Source organism: Budorcas taxicolor, chromosome 17, assembly GCF_023091745.1.
Source record: "Budorcas taxicolor isolate Tak-1 chromosome 17, Takin1.1, whole genome shotgun sequence".
Lineage (NCBI taxonomy): Eukaryota > Metazoa > Chordata > Mammalia > Artiodactyla > Bovidae > Budorcas > Budorcas taxicolor.
Window position 1 is genome coordinate 34,602,635 of NC_068926.1, and position 23,071 is coordinate 34,625,705.

The following is a 23,071-nucleotide window of genomic DNA, read 5'->3' on the forward strand; positions in this document are numbered from 1 at the left end:
GTTAGGAGTAGTTTCTGGTTGGACAAAAGATAAAAAGCGAGACTGAACACTTCTTGCACTAGGAATTTAATACAGTTCAATTATTTCCCTAAGAGAAATTGCTCTACACATTTTTTTTAAAAAGAAAACTAAAGATATTCTATTCAATAAATGCATTGCTTCATTTCATTTTTTAGTATTAAAAACATTTTAGAACAGATTGTGTGTGTGTGTGTGTGTTAGTCGCTCAATCATGTCCGACTCTTTGCGACCCCGTGGACTGTAGCCTAGCAGGCTCCTCTGTCCATGGAATTCTCCAAGCAAGAATACTGGAGTGGGTGACCAGCCATTCCCTTCTCCAGGGGATCTTCTCAACCCAGGGACTGAACCCAGGTCTACTGTCTTGCAGGTGGATTCTTTACCATCTGAGCCAGAATGGATGGCAATACTCCTCAAAAAATTTACTTTCTGACCATCCCAGCATTTAATTTGTGGCTCTTTACTGTAACTTTAGGACCTTGCTCAGTAGTCAAATAAAATCATCTACCCTAGAAGCCTTAAAAGGCTCACCCGAGGCAAAATCATAAAACAGGCAAAGTTTGCCCCCTAGTCTTGGTTCCTTAATAAGAGTTGGCCAATGCTTCCTAGCAGTAGGTTTCCTTTTCCTGGTTTTTCCTTCACCACATGTTCCCTCTGACTTCTCTCTGGTTCTATGATTAAAAAAAAAAAAAAAGAAATTATAATCCTATATTGTCTAGCTATGGATCTTAATGAGCTAATGTTATAATGGCCAAATTACACAAACATTTATTTACAAAGTGGTTTTTCCAGTAGTCATGTACTGATGTGAGAGCTAGGCCATAAAAAAGGCTGAGCACCAAAGAACTGATGCTTTCTAATTGTGGTGCTGGAGAAACTCTTGAGAGCCCCTTAGACTGCAAGGAGATGAAACCAGTCAATCCTAAAGGAAGTCAACCCCAATTATTCACTGGAAGGACTGATGCTGAAGCTGAAGCTCCAATATTTTGGTCACCTGATGGGAAGAGCCAACTCATTGCCTAAGACCCTGATGCTGGGAAAGATTGAGGGCAGGAGGAGAACGGGGTGGCACAGGATGACAAAGTTAGATGGCATCACCGACTCAATGGACAAGAGTTTGTGCAAACTCCAGGAGATAGTGAAGGACAGGGAAGCCTGGCATGCTGCAGTCCATGGCGTTGCAAAGAATCAGACATGACTGACTAACTGAACAACAACAATATTTACCAAAATCTGGGGAGAAGAGAGGTCTTAATTCAAAGGAAAGATCCTTGGATAGTTACAAGCTGTTTGATGTAGATCTGGCTTCTGGCCCTGAAAATGACAATATCGGACACTTGGATTAAGCCCTGAATCCTTAGAATCTCTGCACAATGCACGAAATTACATACTAATAAGACTTTCTAACTGTGTTCAAAGAAATTAAAACTCATCTACTAAATAATGAAGAGAAACACCATCAAAATAATTAAAACTAAATAAACACCTTCAGAAGGTGTGGACACTATGGACTGCAATAAATGTTCCCTCACAAAAGGTGGAATTGACAACTTGACAAAAGTCATTTTCACATCCCCCGAATTCCACAGGGGTCATTAACATGACTGTTCTGAAGCCAGAAGCAGTTTCACCTTAACTTCAAATCCTAATTTATTGGAGAGTTCCTTGTAAAGGAACCACTATGACCATCACATCCATGCTCTGGGATGCATCATTTCAGTTCAGTTCAGTAGCTCAGTCATGTCCGACTCTTTGCGACCCCATGAATCGCAGCATGCCAGGCCTCCCTGTCCATCACCAACTCCCGGAGTTCACTCAGACTCACGTCCATCGAGTCAGTGATGCCATCCAGCCATCTCATCCTCTGTTGTCCCCTTCTTCTCCTGCCCCCAATCCCTCCCAGCATCAAAGTCTTTTCCAATGAGTCAACTCTTCGCTAGGGGACCTCTGGAAACCTCCACTGCAGTGCTCATGATTCTCTTGATGTTTACAAGGACAACACCTCCCCGTTCTGCACGCAAGGACACGTGCCTCAAAGCTCACAGGGACACGCTGATGCACCAGCCTGCCTGATTGAGGTTGCCTAATGTAGCAGGGCTTCCCTAGTGGCTCAGATGGTAAAGTGTCTGTCTGCAACGCAGGAGACCCGGGTTTGATCCCTGGGTTGGGAAGATCCCCTGGAGAAGGAAATGGCAGCCTGCTCCAGTATTCTTGCCTGGAAAATCCCATGGATCGCGGAGCCTGGTAGCTACCGTCCATGGGGTCGCAAAGAGCCGGACACGACTGAGCGACTTCCCTTCACTTCACAATGTAGCTGAAGGGCTTCCCTGGTGGCTCAGCAGTAAGGAACCTGCCTGCCAATACAGGAGACGTGGGTTCAATCCCTGTGTCAGGAAGATTCCCTGGAGGAGGAAATGGCACCCCACTCCAGTGTTCTTGCCTGTGAAATCCCATGGACAGAGAAGCCTGGCGGGCTACAGTGCATGAGATCACAAGAGTCAGACACAACTTAGCAACTAAACAATGCAGCTGAAAGCTCTGAGAGCCATTTACCCTCACATCTTATGGTTTAAGGGCTTCCCAGGTGGCAATAGTGATAAAGAACCTGCCGGCCAATGCAGAAGGCATAAGAGACATAGGTTAGATCCCTGGGTTGGGAAGATTCCCTGGAGGAGGGCATGGCAACCCACTCCATTACTCTTGCCTGGAGAATCCCATGAACAGAGGAGCCTGGTGGGCTACAGTCCATAGGGTTGCAAAGAGTCGGACACTTTGCAGCTGAAGCAACTTAGCACATGCACTCGTGGTTTAAATAATGCCAATCTTCTAGAAACATGATGGCTAGACAAAAGGAAGTTATGCCTTGCCTGTGACACCACTGCCGGCCCCCACCCCCCACCACCACCATCCCTGCCACCTCCATCTGCACTCTGGGCACTGGGTGTGACTCCAGCGATGCCTCTGCCAAGCTCATGTTGATCCATCTGTATCCAGTGATGGAAAACAGGCTCACTGAGGCCAGGAAGCGGATTTTACTCAGTCTCACTAGGTAGGGTTAAGCATAGGCACTGTGTGTGTGTGCGTGTGTGTGTGTGGCAGGGTAGGGGTGGGGCAGTTTGAAGGGGAAGGAGTAGGAATTTTATTTCTTCCCTCTTTCAGTCCCTGAATTAAAATTCAGGGTCTGAGAATTAAATTGACATAAGATACATTAACCAGAGAAAAGCATACAGATTTATTTAATACAAGTTTTGCAGGACACAGGAGGCTTCGTAAGGAAATGAAGACCCAAAGAAGTGGCAAAACCAAAGTGCATATACACTAGGCTGAACAAAGAGGCAATTGTGGAAAAACAGCTAACAAGAGAGCAAAGGAAGATCAGAGTTATTTTAACAGGGTCTGTTTGTACAGAATTCTCTCACCTCCACTCCCTGTCTCTGGTGATAAGAATGTTCCTCTCCTCCTGGTATCCTCAACATGGGCATTTTATCTCCTGCTCTGGCAACCCACTCCAGTATTCTTGCCTGGAAAATCTCATAGACAGAGGAGCCTGGCAGACTACAGTCCATGGGGTTGCAAAGAGTCGGACACAACTGAGCAAATTCACTTTCACTAGGGAAGAAAAAGGAAGACCAGAGAGTCCTGGCTGCACCTGCTGTTTCTTAGTGCTTTTACCTCAAAATAGTCCACATGCCCAAATGACACACAGAAGGACATTCTACCATCCATCCATAGTACCAAGTACATTAAAGAATTAGATACTGATGACTAACGACCGCATAAAGACCTGTGCTGCTGGGACTTCTCTGGTGGTCCGATGGCTGGGACTCAGAGCTCCCAATGCAGTACGACTAGGTTTCTTCCCCTGGTTGGGGAACTAGATCCCACATGCTGCAGCTAAGAGTTCTCATGCCACAGTTAAGACCTGGTGCAGCCAAATAAATAAATGAGTATTAAAAAAAAAGAAAGAGATATCTATGATGCTAATGGCTGCTCTTTCTGTGTTAGCCATTGTCTTCTCTTATTTTTTCTTTTGAAAAGAAAATTTGTTTAGTGATGCTCTTAGCACTAAAATCTTGGTATGAATTTTGACAATTGGTGATTCTTGTCCATACTGGAAGTGCTGATAGATATGAACATAGAGAAGAAGGAAACAAAAGTCAGAGTAAAGAACCACAACTCTGAGAGGGAACATTTTTCTAACATTTCAGGCTGTCCACAGATGGATTCTGAAGAGTGTTCCCATTCCAGCGCCTTCCCAGCCCAAAGTACGGATGGTAAGAAAGTGGCCTGTTGATTCGCTGAAATGAACTTGTCCTGTGAGCTACCACTGGGATACTGAAGATACAGTAAGCATGCTAACAGAGGCCTGAGATGGACAGTGATAGTTTCTTGGTGAATTACTTGTCCTTGCAGAAAGGCACACTCCTCAGGGCCTTCTCTGGTGGCTCAGTGGTAAAGAATCCGCCTGCCAATGCAGGGCATGCAAGTTCAATCCCTGATCCAAGATGATTCCACATGCCCTGGAGCAGCTAAGCCACGCACCACAACTACTGAGCCTACACTCTAGAGCTCTGGAGCCTCAGCTACGGAAGCCGGAGCACCTGGAGCCTGCACTCCGCAACGAGAGAAGCCACCGCAGTGAGAGGCCCATGCACTGCAACCAGAGAGTCGCTGCAGCCAAAAACAGATACATAAATTATTTTTTCAAAATGCTCTCCTCATAATCATGCTGTGGGAGTCTCAGCACTCACTAGTAATAGATTCACATGGCGAGAGAGAAAGAGGTATGTGGCATGGTCCAGAGGTTTGATCATGGAATCTGGAGGCAGACAGACTTTTGTTAAACTTGTTCAGTCGTTTGCCACTTGGATGACCGTAGACAGGTTATCCAAGCGCTAGATTTTTTCATTTGCGAAATGGTAATAGTGACACCCTGAACTTCTTGCAGAGCTGTTAAGAGTAAGAGGTCACATGTACAGAACCCCAGGCACACACGCCCATAACAATCGTAGGCATGATATGATTATCGCGTGCTTCATAAACGTTCCTGAAACGGAATGGAATGTTCTAACGTACTTTGGAATCCCTCTGGCCCAGACACCATAACTGATGGCTTTTACTTCTAGCATACACAACCCACTATATACTCCCCATTCTTAGTGCACAAAAGAATGTTAGCTTTTGCTATAAGATTTGTCTTCATAACACAAAATAAGATATTCAGATATTTTCCAGTCAATTTGATCAGTAAACATAGTTAGACCACAAAATATAAACTCTTTTCTGGTGTGACTAAATACGCTCAAAGCTGTAAAACTGCATCTGCTGGTGAGCATCAGGGACATGGTACTAAGAAACCTTATTCTTCAAAAATCATGGCCCTTGAGAATCCTGGCTTTTTGAAATCCTATCAGGGATTATATGACCAAAATGAAACAGCTTTAAATTGAGTAGGTTACAGCAGCCGAGCTTTGGTCCAACAGCCAATCGACATTACTCCCTGATTCTGTTAGAGTTAATAAAAAGGTTTCTCTCTTCTGTTAGGACTAATCAAAACCCTCTGTACTCACTCAGAAACATATACGTAAGTCCTGCTCAAGCAATCTTCAACTAAACTGTGTTCCAATGTTCCATCTCCCTTGCTCAACAAGGGAAATTTAGCTTTCTCCCTGCCCCGCCCCAACCCCTTATCTAATGTTTTGATCTCACTCATTTTCCTAACTTTTGGGAAGCACCTCTTTTGATTACCAATATAAATATAAACATTTCTAAAACCCCTTCACAATGTTAGCATGAAAGTGAAAGTCGCTCAGTCATGTCCAGCTCTTTGTGACACCGTAGACTGTAATCTGCCAGGTTCCTCTGTCCATGGAATTCTCCAGGCAAGAATACTGGAGTGGGTTGCCATGCCCTTTTCCAGGGTATCTTCCCAATCCCAGGACTGCACCTGGGTCTCCTGCATTGCAGGCAGATTCCTTACCATTTGAGCCACCAGGGAAGCCCAGTATTCGCATAAACATAACTAAAACTAATCACATTTCACTACTAATCAAGGATAGGTGATTCTCTATCTCATGATTTTTTTAATTGAAGTATAATTGCTTTACAATGTTGTGTTAGTTTCTGTTGTACACTGAACTGAATTGACTGTATGTATACATGAGAGAGTTGGACTGTGAAGAAGGCTGAGCACTGAAGAATTGATGCTTTTGAACTGTGGTGTTGGAGAAGACTCTTGAGAGTTCCTTGGACTGCAAGGAGATCCAATCAGTCCATTCTAAAGGTGATCAGTCCTAGGTGTTCTTTGGAAGGAATGATGCTAAAGCTGAAACTCCAGTACTTTGGCCACCTCATGCGAAGAGTTGGCTCATTGGAAAAGACTCTGATGCTGGGAGGGATTGGGGGAAGGAGGAAAAAGGGACGACAGAGGATGAGATGGCTGGATGGCATCACAGAATCGATGGCCGTGAGTCTGAGTGAACTCCGGGAGTTGGTGATGGACAGGGAGGCCTGGCGTCTTGCAATTCATGGGGTCACAAAGAGTCAGACAGGACTGAGCGACTGAACTGAACTGATACATGTATCCATCCTCTCCTTCCTGGACCTCCCTCTACCCTCCTCCATCCCACCCCTCTAGGTCAGCACAGAGCACCTAGATGGATGTCCTGTTTTTAGAGCAGGTTCCCACTAGCTATCTATTTATACATGGTAGGGTATGTGTCAGTCCTATGTCCCACCCTCCCCTTCCCCACACTGCATCTACATGTCCATTCTCTACGTCTGCATCTATATTCCAGCCCTGGAAATAGGCTCATCTGTACCATTTTTCTAGATTTCACATACTTGCATCAATATACAATATTTGTTTTTCTCTTTCTGACTTAGTTCTCTTTGTATGACAGATTCTAGGTCCATCTACATCTCTACAAATGACCCAATTTCATTCCTTAAGTAAAGCCAAGACCCCTCTTTCCTGAATTGCCTATGGGTACTGGTAGTTTCAGGTAGTGTCTGAGATACAGCAACAAAATTTCAAAACCTAATTCACTTGCAGTGTCTGAATCATCTAACTTGACCATTTGTTTACTAAAATCAACATCAGAGGTTGCAGATTTCCACTTAGAGTTGTGGAGACATAGCTGGTATTAACACTGAGTGAAACACATTTTACCTCTTTAAAAATAATATATTGGGCATATGCTACATATAGAACACTGCAGACTGTGTATGTAGGAGAAAACAAAATCCTTCCCTACACTCACTCAGGTTCAACGACTGGAGCCTGAGAAGTAAACTGACTAAAGACATATTCATGGGAGAAGAAGGTTTATTTCATGTACACACAGGGGCCTCACAGAAAAGAAGTGAAAACCCCAAAGAGTTAGTTACACCCAGGGTCTTATATATACCATTTTAACAAAGGGTGATAAAGTGGGGTAAAGTGGCCAGACAGAAAAATGGAGAAGCTGGTTGGTTTGTGCTTCTGGCCTTTCTATGTTTTAGAAAGAAGATGAGGAAATATGTGATAAATAAAGGTTGTTTAAAAAGACTTGTTAAGCAGACTCAAGTTATCTGAGGTGATAAGGGCAGGTTCCAGAGATTCATGAAGGAGGAAAATACAAATGGAGATTTTCTTTACAAATGGAAATTATCTTCACAAAAGTGAAATTATGCCCTCCTTTTAGTTAGAAAGAGGGAGGGCAGAGAGCTATTCCTACCTTTGCTGTTTCTTAATTGCCTTAAGCTCAAAAATAGTCCTTATGCATAAATGGCATATTTTAGAGTGACATTTTCTGACCCCCTTCACGTGCAAAGATGAATAGCATGTTGGCTTTACCCTCAAATAATTTATTTAAAAATGAAATCATTAAATTCCTTTGGATTAGATACTATATGAGAAAGAATGATGGGGTGTGATGGCACATGCCATCTGCACCATACTTCAGTTACGAGGCATTTGCTGTGGGCTTATCCAAATAATATCCAATTTTAATTAGTTTAGACAGGAATGCCTCATTAGCCGACTCTGAAAAATATGTTGCATAGTAAGGTTAATCCTTTCCCCAAAATGGACTAGCTAATTTTTAGATGACCAAGACTATAAATCCATTATTTTTAATGTGAAAAATAATATGTTCCCAGTGTCTCTGAAAATCCCAACTAATTTTCCCAAACGTTACTGAAACACTGTTATACATCTACATAACAATGCATCAAGGATTCCTGCATGCTGCAGAACGTTTAAAAACACCAATTATCTAATTATTTAACACTTAATGAACTCATTAGAGAGTATATTTGTATGCAGTATTTAATGATACTGTACAGAATCAGATATGAGTTATGTTTTTCCTTCTGCACTGCCACAAACATGCACTGTAAGCTAAATAAACAATGGGGTAACAGGTTAAAGATACATAGAAGTTCAAATAAGACTCAGCAAAATAACCAAGATAACTATTTTGAAATGGCTACTGCTTGAAAGTTTGTGGCAAGTGACAGGAGTCAGTCTGTGGTTGCCAGTGCCTTTTGGACTTACGAGAAGGTGAGGAGTCTATGAGGCATTCTTCATCACATGCAGCCTCTTCTCTAAGATACAGCTGTTTTTAGATAGCATCACTAACTTAATGGACATGAATTTGAGCAAACTCAGGAAGGTAATGGAGGACAGAGGAGTCTGGTGTGCTGCAGTTCATGGGGTCACAAAGAATCGGACACAACTTAGGGACTGAACAACAACAACAGCTTCTTTTTGTTTTCTGGGTCTTACCCAATTTCCTCATAGACTTTTGCATGATCTTCAAAGAGATTTCACTTAATAATGTGGTTAAGAGGAGAGCAAGTAATGCACAATACATTTAAACTCGGTTCTCTTGAAAGAACAAATGAAAGGAGTCTTGCTCAGACTCCAGGACAACTTAAAGTGTTACTGGCTTGTATGTGCAACAATCATAGCAAATTGTAGTTCAGATAATGAACTTCTTAATGCAGCAAATTCTTAATTCAGGAAACAGGACTTGGTGAAATTGAAACCAATGTATTAAATAAAAGGAAAAGCACATACAGCCAAGTACTTGGAAGCTAGAACACTCAGTACTAAGGTCTGAAACAGAATAGCCTGGGCACTACAGTTCTTCAGTTTTCATACTGTACTATCAATCTAATGGTGGCAAAGCATTTCAGTATTCTTGCCTTGAGAATCCCGTGAACAATATGAAAAGGTGAAAAAACAAAAAAGGACACTGAAAGATGAACTCCCCATGTTGGTAGGTGCCCAGTATGCTACTGGAGATCAGTGGAGAAATAACCCCAGAAAGAATGAAGAAATGGAGCCAAAGCAAAAACAACACCCAGTTGTGGATGTGACTGGTGATGGAAGTAAAGTCCGATGCTATAAAGGAACAATATTGCTTAGGAACCTGGAATGTTAGATCCATGAATCAAGACAAATTGGAAGTGGCCAAACAGGAGATGGCAAGAGTGAACGTCAACATTCTAGGAATCAGCGAACTAAAATGGACTGGAATGGGTGAATTTAGCTCAGATGACATATGTACTACTGCGGGCAGGAATCCCTCAGAAGAAATGGAGTAGGCATCACGGTCAACAAAAGAGTCCAAAATGCAGTACTTGGATCCAGTATCAAAAATGACAGAATGATCTCTGTTTGTTTCCAAGGCAAAACATTCAATATCACGGTAATCCAAGTCTATGCCCCAACCAGTAATGCTGAAGAAGCTGAACAGTTCTATGAAGACCTACAAGACCTTCTAGAACTAACACTCAAAAAAGATGTCCTTTTATTATAGGGGGCTGGAATGCAAAAGTAGGAAGTCAAGAAATACCTGGAGTAACAGCCAAATTTGGCTTTGGAGTACAGAATGAACCAGGGCAAAGGCTAATAGACTTTTGCCAAGAGAATGCAGTGGTCATAGCAAACACCCTCATCCAACAACACAAGAGAAGACTCTACACATGGACATCACCAGATGGTCAATACTGAAATCAGATTGATTATATTCTTTGCATCCAAAGATGGAGAAGTTGTATACAGTCAGCAAAAACAAGATCTGGAGGTGACTGTGGCTCAGATCATGAACTCCTGATTGCCAAATTCAGACTTAAATTGAAGAAAGTAGGGAAAACCACTAGATCATTCAGGTATGACCTAAATCAAATCCTTTATTATACAGTGGAAGTGAGAAATAGATTCAAAGGATTAGATCTGTTAGACAGAGTGCCTGATGAACTATGCATGGAAGTTCATGACATTGTACAGGAGGCAGTGATCAAGACCATTCCCAAGAAAAAGAAATGCAAAAAGACAAAATGGTTGTCGAGAAGGCTTTACAAATAGCTGTAAAAAGAAGAGAATCTAAAGGCAAAGAAGAAAAGGAAAGATATACTTATTTGAATGCAGAGTTCCAAAGAATAGCATAGAGAGATAAGAAAGCCTTCCTCAGTGATCAATGCAAAGAAATAGAGGAAAACAATAGAATGGGAAAGACTAGAGATCTCTTCAAGAAAATTAGAGATAACAAGGGAACATTTCATGCAAAGATGGGCTCAATAAAGAACAGAAATGGTATGGGCCTCACAGTAGCAAAAGATGTTAAGAAGAGGTGGCAAGAATACACAGAAGAACTACACAAAAAAGATCTTCATGACCCAGATAACCATGATGGTGTGATCACTCACTTAGAGCCAGACATCCTGGAATGTGAAGTCACAGAGGCCTTAGGAAGCATCACTATGAACAAAGCTAGTGGAGGTGATGGAATTCCAGTTGAGCTATTTCAAATCCTCAAAGATGATGCTGTGAAAGTGCTACACTCAATATGCCAGCAAATCTGGAAAACTCAGCAGTGGCCACGGGACTGGAAACGGTCAGTTTTCATTCCAATCCCAAAGAAAGGCAATGCCAAAGAATACTCAAACTACTGCACAATTGCACTCATCTCACACTCTAGCAAAGTAATGCTAGAGTGTGAGATGAGTGCAGTTGTGACAGTACGTGAACTGTGAACTTCCAGATGTTCAAGCTGGTTTTAGAAAAGGCAGAGGAATCAGAGATCAAATTGCCAACATCTGCTGGATCATCAAAAAAGCAAGAGAGTTTCAGAGAAACATTTACTTCTGTTTTATTGACTATGCCAAAGCCTTTGAATGTATGGATCACAACAAACTGTGGAAAATTCTTAAAGAGATGGGAATACAAGACCACCTGACCTGACTCCTGAGAAATCTGTATGCAGGTCAAGAACCAACAGTTAGAACTGGACATGGAACAACAGACTGGTTCCAAATTGGGAAAGGAGTACTTCAAAGCTGTATATTGTCACCCTGCTTATTTAACTTATATGCAGAGTACATCATGAGAAATTCTGGACTGGATGAAGCACAAGCTGGAATGAAGATTGCCGGGAGAAATATCAATAACCTCAGATATGCAGAGGACACCACACTTATGGCAGAAACTGAAGAAGAACTAAAGAGCCTCTTGATGAAAGTGAAAGAGGAGAGTGAAAAAGTTGGCTTAAAGCTCAACATTCAGAAAACTAAGATCATGTCATCTGGTCCCATCACTTAATAACAAACAGATGGGGAAACAATGGAAACAGGGACAGACTTTATTTTGAGGGGCTCCAAAATCCCTGCAGATGGTAATTGCAGCCATAAAATTCAAAGATGCTTGCTCCTTGAAAGAAAAGTTGTGACCAACCTAGATAGCATATTAAAAAGCAGAGACATTACTTTGCCAACAAAGTCCATCTAGTCAAAGCTATAGTTTTTCCAGTAGTCATGTATGGATGTGAGAGTCGGACTATAAAGAAAGCTGAGCACCAAAGAATTGATGCTTTTGAACTATGATGTTGGAGAAGACTCTTGAGAGTCCCTTGGACTGCAAGGAGATACAACCAGTACATCCTAAAGGAAATCAGGCCTGAATATTCATTGGAAGAATGATGCTGAAGCTGAAACTCCAATACTTTGGCCACCTGATGCGAAGAACTGACTCATTTGTAAAGCCCCTGATGCTGGGAAAGATTGAAGGCAGGAGAAGGGGAAGGCAGAGGATGAGATGGTTGGATGGCATCACCAACTCAACAGGTATGAATCTGAGTAAGCTCCAGGAGTTGGTGATGGACAGGGAAGCCTGGCATTCTGCAGTCCATGGGGTCATAAAGAGTTGGACATGACTGAGCAACTGAACTGACCTGAACTGATGAATCTAATAATCTGTTCTAATCCTCTGAAGTTGTTGAGAAAATGCAACAGAGATCTGAAGAAAACAACGTGACATATATTTTTAAATTTTAGCTTAATGTTTAGCTGTAAACACAAGCATTTAATTGCATGAACTGGTAACAGCCGACATAATAGAAAGTGAAAGTGTTAGTTGCTCAATAGTCGTCCAACTCTTTGCAGCCCCAGGGACTGTAGCCCGCCAGGCTCCTCTCTCCATGGGATTATCCAGGCAAGAATCCTGGAGTGGTAAGTCATTCCCTTCTCCAGCAGGATAAAAAGAACAAGCTCAGTTCTTTTCCCTAGGAAGGTGGAGAACGGTGCAGTGCCCACCCCCATTGCCCTTGCTCACCATAGGTTTAACTGAATGAGTGATCTGTGACAGAGTGCATCTGGGCCTTATCTCAGGAGTGTTGGTCTGTGTCTCTAGAGGCATGAGTCAATTGCTTATAATAAATAGCTCAGCACAGACTAGGGATATACCCTTCACATAGACCAGGCTTATGTTTATCTTGATAGCACTATATCTTCCTGATTCCTGGGACCAACCTCCCCCAACTTCATATAAGGGAACACTGTACCTTCCGCATTTGATTAGGTCTATAAATCCCACCTGTCCCATTGACCACAGGGAGGTCCATGACCAAGGACCAGGCTACTAGAGCGATGCCTGCTAGCTCTAGCAATTGGTCCAGGAGTGAGCAACTGCCCAAAGGGGAGCCTTTCTTTTCCAGAGACTCCCCAACCTTTTTCTCCCCAACCAGAGAGCAAGAGTTCTTTCTCCTCTGGCATTGCTAAGCCTTCCCCAGGGACTGTCCTGTAACTCTGGTGCTACTAACAGTCATCTCCATTCAAGGGGCCATCTGAAGTGACAGAGAATGCAACTGCACCAAAGAACCCAAGACTTGAGGCAGAGAAACGGAAAGTCAGTCCTTATACTCCCGGTTCTGGGTCCAAACGATTCTGAGGACAACCGACCCCACCCCTTTTTTCCGTATAGCAAGAGATGGCAAATTCCCCTTTTTGGATAAACATATTTGATATCAGTTTCTGTCAGTCCCACCCAAGGCATTCTGACCAATGCACCTATATGTCCAACAGGATTGGTTAAGCAAACCATAGTCTTAACATTGTGTGGCCATTAAAATTGTCTTACCAAAGTGTAACTCTATAAAAATTAAATGAATAGATGGCATGCAAAGATGATCTGGTATATTAAGTGAGAAAACTGGTTATAAAACAATATTGATAAAATAGATAAGAAACAAGGACCTACTGTAAAGCACAGGGAACTATATTCAATCTTTTAATAACCTATAATATGAAAGAATATATTTACATGTATATAAAACTAAATCACCTTTCTGTATACCTGAAACACGGCTAATCAACAACCGGTCAAAAAAAAATTCATAATATCAACTAATTATTTTCAAAATAGGTAGATAAATAAAGATAACATTTTATAGAGGTTTTTTTCCCTGAATATTAGGATATATGATTTTTTAAATCACTTTCCTTATAATTTTTACTTTAGAATAAGAAATATTACACTAAAAAGCAAGCCTTTGGGTCTCCTTTTTTTTACAGGTCTATGTACATATTAAAACAATCACCCACAGATTCACTTTGAGTTTTACCATGTCCCTTTATTTCTAAATAAATTTCCTTTAACATGGTGACACATTGTCCCGTTTCTTTTTCAAACACTGGGACTTTAAAAGATGACATTTATAAGGATGGTAAATAATCAGCACCTTCCACCTTCATAGTTTATGGCTTTGGGGCTAGTACAGCAATGCACAAAGGAAATATTTTGATCTAAATGAAATACTCAATAACTTTCTAATTATCTTTCTCCATAGTAACACATATAAAATATGAAAAATATGTTTATTCAAGTTTTCTTCTCCTCTTTCATAACTATTTCAAAAGGCCATAAGTGTGTTTTATCCCTCCTTAAAAATTTCACCCTGTAGATGGGGTTTTGTCTGGGGGTTTGCACCAATAACTTGACTTTGTTACTGCATTCCTGATAAAAAGCACTAATAGCTTAAAATGTTTCTTTATTGAATTTTTTTTCTCATCAAAATGACTCTGAAAGATTTTGGAAGGCATTTCTAAAATAGTATCATATATGAAAAATTAACTTTTTATTAGATTTCAGACCATTGCAGAATCCCATGGACTTCTTCTCTAGTATAATTTAACCTCTTCGTTCAAGAACTGAAGAGCTGGAGTGTAGTTTAATAGGTAGATTTAGAGACTTCTGTGCCTCCAGTAAACCTCATTTCATCAAAACAATGGCTATAATTAATATTTATGATTCTGCCTTTCACCTCAAAGGACTTCACAAAGTTTTACCATAGCACTCATGATGCTCACTAATGATGTACTGCTCAGTCCAGTAGAGAAATTTACCACCACCTCAAGTTTACTCCAGAGAAGGCAACGGCACCCCACTCCAGTACTGTTGCCTGGAAAATCCCATGGATGGAGGAGCCTGGAAGGCTGCAGTCCATGGGGTCACTGAGGGTCAGACACAACTGAGCAACTTCACTTTCACTTTTCACTTTCATGCTTTGGAGAAGGAAATGGCAACCCACTCTAGTGTTCTTGCCTGGAGAATCCCAGGGATGGGGGAGCCTGGTGGACTGCCATTTATGGGGTTGCACAGAGTTGGACACAACTGAAATGACTTAGCAGCAGCAGCAGCAGCAGCAAGTTTACTCTGTAATGATGTGGCTACAAAGAAGTGGTGGTGGTGACTTAACCAATTCAACTCCCCATCAGCAAAAGAATGACTCAAGAAGAGGACATCAATCAGCCTGATTCCCCAAAGCCCACGAGATCACATGTTTTCAGTATGTCCTACTTTGATGTCATACAGGGGAAAGGTAGGCACGTAACATCCTGGGAGCCTCTGGCCTCAGTCTTTTACACGACTTCTCACCTGACACCTCCCTATCCCCACCCCACCCTCCGTGAATGATTTTTATGTATTTTCAGCATTGTTTTTTACAAAAGAAAGAAGGAAGCAAGGACGAGCAGGTCAAAGGGAGGGAGGAAGGAAGGAAAGGAGAGAGGAGGAAGAAAGAATATGTGACAGAAACGGTACGTAGTCCACAAAGTCCGAAGTATTTATTATCCAGTCCTTTACAGAAAAAGTTTATGATTCCCTGGGAGTCTAAGGCACATGAAAAAAAGTCCATCTGTAAAACTTTTGCATTTCAAGCTATAAACAGGTCTAACATTCATGAGCACGTCACTCAGGACCCTGGGCTTACTGCACACATAAATATACTCTGCTGGAGCCCATTTCAGGTATCACTGGCCTTTTTTAAGAGTCAGCACATTGCTCTGGATGAGGGGATACAGACATAACGAAGACTAAGTTCATGTACCAACATGCACATATGAACACTACACACACACGTAGGCGATTCATCCACCACTGGGATTGTCAAATACTCCTGCCTGGTTATAAGGCCACATAAGAGCAGCTCTGAAAGGAAGGAATAAAAAGGGACAGAAAGCCAGCTGCTGCTGCACATCTGGGAGACCTGCAAGCAAGACTAAGCCCACTTAGGTCATCATTGGACCAGAGAGACTGCCAGCGAAACAACAGCATGGCTGTCCAGCTGCACGTCTTCTGTCTAGCTTTCAAGCTAGGTTTATCAGCTATTTATCTAATAGTTACTCACAAGTCCTGCCTATCCTTACCAACAGTGAAGATAGATTATTAGGTCCCAAATATATTAGTAACAAATGTTTTTCGTTTGAGGCATTGTGCTAAGTGTTCTACATACATTATGTCCTTTAAGCCTCCAATAGGACAGACACCGCTATCCTCATTTTACAAGGGCTGTTAGTGGCACACCCCACGTAATGGAAACCATCTGAAGTAAGTTTAGCGAGTCCCAGGGGAACAGTTGCTAATTCACGTCAATCTTCCTGCCAAGTTCATTGGACATAGATCCCATGCGACAAATTTTCCATCAAGAATCCCGAACAGTATTGGAAATTGAATGTGATAAAATTTCGAAATTGTTCTCTGCTATCCCTATCTTTGGAAAAAGAGAGTTTAAAAACAAAAAAGCCTACCTAACCACAAAAATATGGTGAAAATGCTATGTGCATCCTGATTTAAAAGCCCATGCTCCTCTAATCCCCCCAAAGGTGATGTGAGCAGATGGTTAGAGGTGAATGGAAGCCAGAAGAAACTGAATTAAAACAGGACCAGAACTAAAATACTGACATTTCTTCCACACTTTAAAAGGACACAAGATCCACAGTTTGTGAGTCTGAGTTAACACCCGCTGGCCCAGCCAGTTTCTGCTGCTTCTCCTATGCAGACACATCCACGTTCACTAGCGTGTTTGTCACACATCTTTTTTATTATTTATTTTAATTGAAGGATAATTACTTTACAATATTGTGATGGTTTCTGCCATACATCAACGTGAATCAGCCACAGGTATACATGTGTTCCCCTCATACTGAACCCCGCCCACCCCTCACCCACCCCTCCACCGCACCCCTCATCATGCATCTGAACAGCACCCAGCATTCTGAAAGTGTGGTCCATTTCTGACCCTGGCATATTAAGTGAGTCTGTTCCTCTCCATATACAGGGTATGCTGCCCTAACATGGTATCGACTATGCTGTTTGACCTGTTTTGAGCTGCTGGATAACTTTTTGGTTTTCATGGGGAATTCAGACAGAGACAAGAGCTTTTTCAGTGACATGGGAGTTCTAGGGGTTAGCTCCCCAATTCTTACTTAATTCACAATTTAGGTGTTCGAGGAAACTCAGAGCAATAGGAATTCTCAACTTTTAGAATCAATGCTGTGCTCTGCTCAGTCGCTGCAGTCATGTCTGACTCTACAACCCCACGGATCATAGCCCACCAGGCTCCTCTGTCCATGGAATTCTCCAGGCAAAATACTGGAGTGGGTTGCCACGCCCTCCTCCAGGGTATCTTTCCGACCCAGGGATTGAACCCAGGTTTCCTGCATCTCCTTGCTGCAGGTGAGCCATTGGGAAAGCCCTTGAATTAATGCTACACCACTCAAGAAAAACTTTTTGAAAAAGAAAAGAGAAAACAGATTTCCCCCACTTTCTTGCTCACTCCAGTTGGAGCTTCCCACCGAAGCCACCCAGCATACACAGTGTCTTCCTTCACAAGACACAGGGTCTTCCTTCACAAGACCAGGAAAGATAACTGTTTTGCCTAGTTCATAGAAACAAACACAAAATCAGACAAAACGAGAAGACAGAGCAGTCTGCTCCAAACAAAAGAAGAAGATAAGACTCCAGGAAAAAAAAAAAAACTCTAATGAAACAAAGTAATTCATCTGATAAAAATTTTAAACCAATGATCATAAAGATGCTCACTGAACTTGGGAGAACAATGGAGGTACAAAGAGGAAACATTTTAAAAAATCAGAGTTGAAGGATGCAATATGTAAAATAGAAATACACCAACTGAGGGAATTCATAGCAAATTAGATGATACAAAAGAATGCATAAGTGACCTGGAAGACAAGATAGTGGAAATCACCTAATTAAAAGAGCAAAAAGAAAAATAAATTTTTAAAACTGAAGATGGTTTAAGAGACCTCGGAGACAACATCAGAATGTACCAATGTTTGCATTATAGGGGTCCCAGAAGGAGAAGGGGTAGAAAACATATTTTATGGAAGAGTAGCTGAAAAACTCCCTAACCTTGGAAAAGAAACATGATAAGCCAGAACCTATGTGATGCAGCAAAGCAATTTTAAGAGGGAAGTTTATAGTGATACCAGCTTCCCTCAAGAAATGAAAAATTTCAAATAAGCAACCTAACTTTACACCCAAAGGAACTAGAGAAAAAAGAAAAACAAAAGCAAAATTTCAGAATTAATAGAGGAAAGGAAATAATACAGATCAGAGCAGAAATAAATTAAACAGGAAAGACCAATGAAACTGAGTTAATTCTTTAAAAAGGTAAACATAATTGACAAAATGTGAACAAAAATAGGCAGACTCATCAATTTAAAAAGATAGAGGGGTCAACTAAATAAAGTTAGAAACAGAAGTTTCAAATGATATCACAGAAATGCAAACTATCATAAGAGATATGATATACCAGCAAATTGGACATCCTAGAAGAAATAAATTTCTAGAAAAAAAAAATCTTTCAAGACTGAATCAGAAAAAAAAAAAAAATAGAAAGCTGAACATACTGATTACTAGTAATTACATTGAATTAGTAGTCAAAAAACCCCCAAAAATCAAAAGTCCAAAATCAGACAGCTTCACAGGGAAATTATATCAAATATTAAAGTAGAGTAATACCTATCCTTCTCAAACCTTTCCAAACAACTGAAGAGGAGTGAACACATTTAATCAGATATTAATTATCTCACAAAAAGAAGGAAAAAGAAAAAACCCTGTTTGTATATAACTGCTTAAATCTGAGATATTTCATATGTTCCCATTACCACACTAACTTTGCATTAGTTTTAAGTGTATTGTACAAATGTATATTATTTTTAAGGCAGGGAAAGAAACAAGTACAATAAAACGGATACTATCTCTTATATACAAAGTTTTCATCTGTATTTAATGCTGTATTTTAATCTTACATTCTAACAATTTTCTGGTGGAGAATCTGCCCATTGAATTATTGAAGTTCCTAATGATAAGTATAATATTCAACTTAAGGAGATGAAAATAAAAGGCACAGAGCAATAGTCTTTTCAATGTGACAGATTTAAAGGTACTTTCAAATGCCTCATCAGAAGAATTTAAGCCTAAATTCAGTTATGTCATTTTTATATCTACAATTCCTTAAGCCTTGAAAGTTATTTTTAAAGACCAATAGCTGAATACTACTAACAGGCTATATTTCAGGTCAGAAATATTAATACTACATTTTAACCATTTGTTCAGTTCAGTTCAGTCACTCACTCAGTTGTGTCTGACTCTTTGTGACCCCATGGACTGCAGCACGCCAGGCTTCCCTGTCCATCACCAACTCCCGGAGCCTGCTCAAACTCATGTCCATTGAGTCAGTGATGCCATTCAACCATCTCATCCTCTATCATCCCCTTCTCCTCCTGCTTTCAATCTTTCCCAGCATCAGGGGCTTTTCCAAGAAGTCAGTTCTTTGCATGAGGTGGCCAAAAGTATTAGAGTTTCAGCTTCAGCATCAGTCCATCCAATGAACACCCAGGACTGATCTCCTTTAGGATGGGCTGGTTAAATTTCCTTGCTGTCCAAGGGACTCTCAAGAGTCTTCTCCAACACCACAGTTCAAAAGCATCAATTCTTTGGTGCTCAGCTTTCTTTTGAACTGTGGTGTTGGAGAAGACTCTTGAGAGTCCCTTGGACTGCAAGGAGATTCAACCAGTCTATTCTGAAGGAGATCAGCCCTGGGATTTCTTTGGAAGGAGTGATGCTAAAGCTGAAACTCCAGTACTTTGGCCACCTCATGCGAAGAGTTGACTCATTGGAAAAGACTCTGATGCTGGGAGGGATTGGGGGGGCAGGAGGAGAAGGGGACGACAGAGGATGAGATGGCTGGATGGCGTCACTGACTCGATGGCCGTGAGTCTGAGTGAACTCCAGGAGTTGGTGATGGACAGGGAGGCCTGGCGTGCTGCAATTCATGGGGTCGCAAAGAGTAGGACATGGCTGAGTGACTGAACTGACAGACTGACAGCTTTCTTTATAGTCAACTCTCACATCCATACATGACTACTGGAAAAACCATAGCTTTGACTAGACTGACCTTTGTTGGCAAGGTAATGTCTCTGCTTTTTAATATGCTGTCTAGGTTGGTCATAGCTTTTCTTCCAAGGAGTAAGCGTCTTTGAATTTCATGGCTGCAGTCAACATCTGCAGTGATTTTGGAGCCCCCCAAAATAAAGTCTGTCCTTGTTTCCATTATTTGCCCATCTATTTGCCATGAAGTGATGGGACCAGATGCCATGATCTTTGTTTTCTGAATGTTGAGTTTTAAGCCAACTTTTTCACTGTCCTCTTTCACTTTCATCAAGAGGTTCTTTATTCTTCTTTGCTTTCTGCCATAAGGGTGGTCATCTGCATATCTGAGGTAACCACTTGTAGTCACTCTTTAATTTTTTTCTAGTATATCCCATATTGCTTTATTAGATTATGCATATACCATAATAAGTAAAGTCTGCCTGGTCTAAGCCACAACCAAATGGATTGCAATTACAAACCAATGAAGAAAAATAAATCCACTTCAGTCAGAATTTAGTATGATTATGTCAAGCCTCAATTAACATCAATATACCAATTTGATGGCTGCTCTAATAATCAGAAAAGTATATTTCTGTTTCAGGTACTTGTGAGATTTTTCCACATATACTTTTTTCCATAATGCTTTTTCAAAAATGAGTCTATATGGTTTTTCCAAAGAGGTGTAAGAAAGATAGTCTTCCGATATATTAGTCAGAACAAAGCCGAAAGCAGCTCTGTATACTTCATATGGTAAAATCACCTATTTCAAGTTTAAAAATATGGTCAAGTTGATCTTTCACATTTGTAATTCAGTGGTAGTATTTATACAATAACTTGAGCATGGGAGTGAAATAGTGTGTGAGTACAATAGTGTGTGAGTACATCTAAATTTTAAAAAAACTTTTATCATCCTGGCTTTACAAAAGAAGAATAATTCTCAGGTGAGTAAAATCACTCATTATCACATAACATCTATGTGGTGGAAACAGATTTGAACTCATGTTGAATCAGGAAAAATAATCGCTTTTTGTCTACATACAGACGATGCCCCAACCGTCCAAGAGCCAGCTGCTCCCTTAAAATATAATGTTTTCTAATCTAAATAAATCTCTAACTTGGTGGATCTACTTTCTTTTCCCGGGTCAGTTCCTTTAACACCATCCTAATTCTGAACTCGTAGCTTTTCCAGGGACTCCAAGCTTTTCACAAAGAACAGCAGCTGCCGCGGGAGTGGGGCACCCAGGCAGTCTGCAGGGGTCTCCATCCACGTGACTATTTCCTGCACTGACACAGTGCCATAGGCACAAAGGCAAAAACCCTCATTAAACAGCTATAACTAAAGAGAATCAAATTCACACGATTCACAGTCAGAACTATACATTAAGTGAGTCATCGAAGCTGAAAGCACTGGAAGAGAAAAATTCATCACAAAGGAAGTACTATCTTTTAAAAATTAGATTTATCTATGTATCTAATCTGAAGCCTATTACATCCCAGCATCTGCTCCATGGTTTCATCATGAATCCTCGGCTGGCTCAAAAGCCTCAAATTGGTAACAATCCAAATCCATTAACAGTAGAATGGATTAAAATTTATGGCATATTTATACTGTGGAATATTATGCAACTACAGACAAAAAAAAAAACAGATGAATCTTACATAATGTTGAGCAAAGACAGAAAATCAGAATAGTAATTCATTGTGATATTCTTGACACAAAGTTAAAAGCAGGCAAACTAAACAATGGAAGAGCAAGAAAGAAAAGAAAGGAAATGATTACCGTGAAGTTACAATGGTGGTTGCCCTTTGGTTGCAGGAAGAGGACTGCAATTCCATAAGGACACATAGGAGGGTGGGATGGAGGTTCAGGTGTTGGTAATGCTCTATTTCTTGAGTTGTTTGGTTGTTACACGGAAATTCAATCTTTCACCTTTTATTAACACATACATAGGTGCTATGCTTTTTCATGAAAGTTATTTTATATTTCACACTGCAAATTGCTTAATTTTCCAAACTGCAGGACCGTCTTCCCATAATTTGATTCTATAAAGCTATGAAAAGGAAAGAAAAAGAAGTACATTGCTAAAAATATTCCCAAGGCAAAGATAATGAACTGTGCCTCTGTTCTCTCCTCTAGATTCTAAGTTGCATCTGGGCTCATGGTTGCAATTCTTAACCCACAGTGGACGTTAAATAAATATTTGATGATGTTGAGTGCTTAAGTGATGATTTATGTAAATATCAGGACCTGCTGCACAGCACATATTCTCGTGGCATAGTTTTAAACTGACCAGAGGTATCTCACTCTGGTGTGTCTGAGATGAAGTGTAAAATATAAGAAAGTCCCATTAACTTGTCAAGTTGACAGTTTGGGAGTTTATTTAGCTGTGGCAAAGCCACTGTTTGCAAAATGAGCATCCTCCTATATGGTCTGTGGGTCTGCAAATTAGCACATTTAAGAAGAGCAACTTGGAAATATTCATCAAAAGCCTTCATAATAATATCTTTTGATATTATGTTTTGAAGAATCTTTAAAAAGTGGTCACGGAGTTTGTATGCCAACATTTAACTACAAGGATGTTTGGGTTAGCACTGTTTGCCAGAGTGAAAAATAGGAAGAAACAGAAGTGTCCAGTGATATGGTAGTTGCCAAATAGATTGTGGTTGCCCCTTCAGTGGAATTCCATGCAGCCGTTAAAACTGATGTCACAGAGAACAATTTTAAAACATGAAAATATTCATAATATACTGTTATTTTTAAAATCCTGTTACAGAGCTCTGTGAATAATTTTAGATAAATGATAGATGGATGAATGGATGGATAGACAGATAGAACCAAACCACTCCCAAATTTAGTAGCCAAAACTACTAGTTTATTCTGTTTCTTTTTCATTGGTTTCCTGAGATGACAGGCCTAAACAAGCAATTCTTGTGTTACTCTCAATTTGGAGAACACTACATCCCCTGGAGGAGGAAATGGCACCCACTTTTCTTACCTAGAAAATTCCATGGACAGAGCAGCCTGGCAGGGCTCCAGAGGGTCTCAAAGAGCTG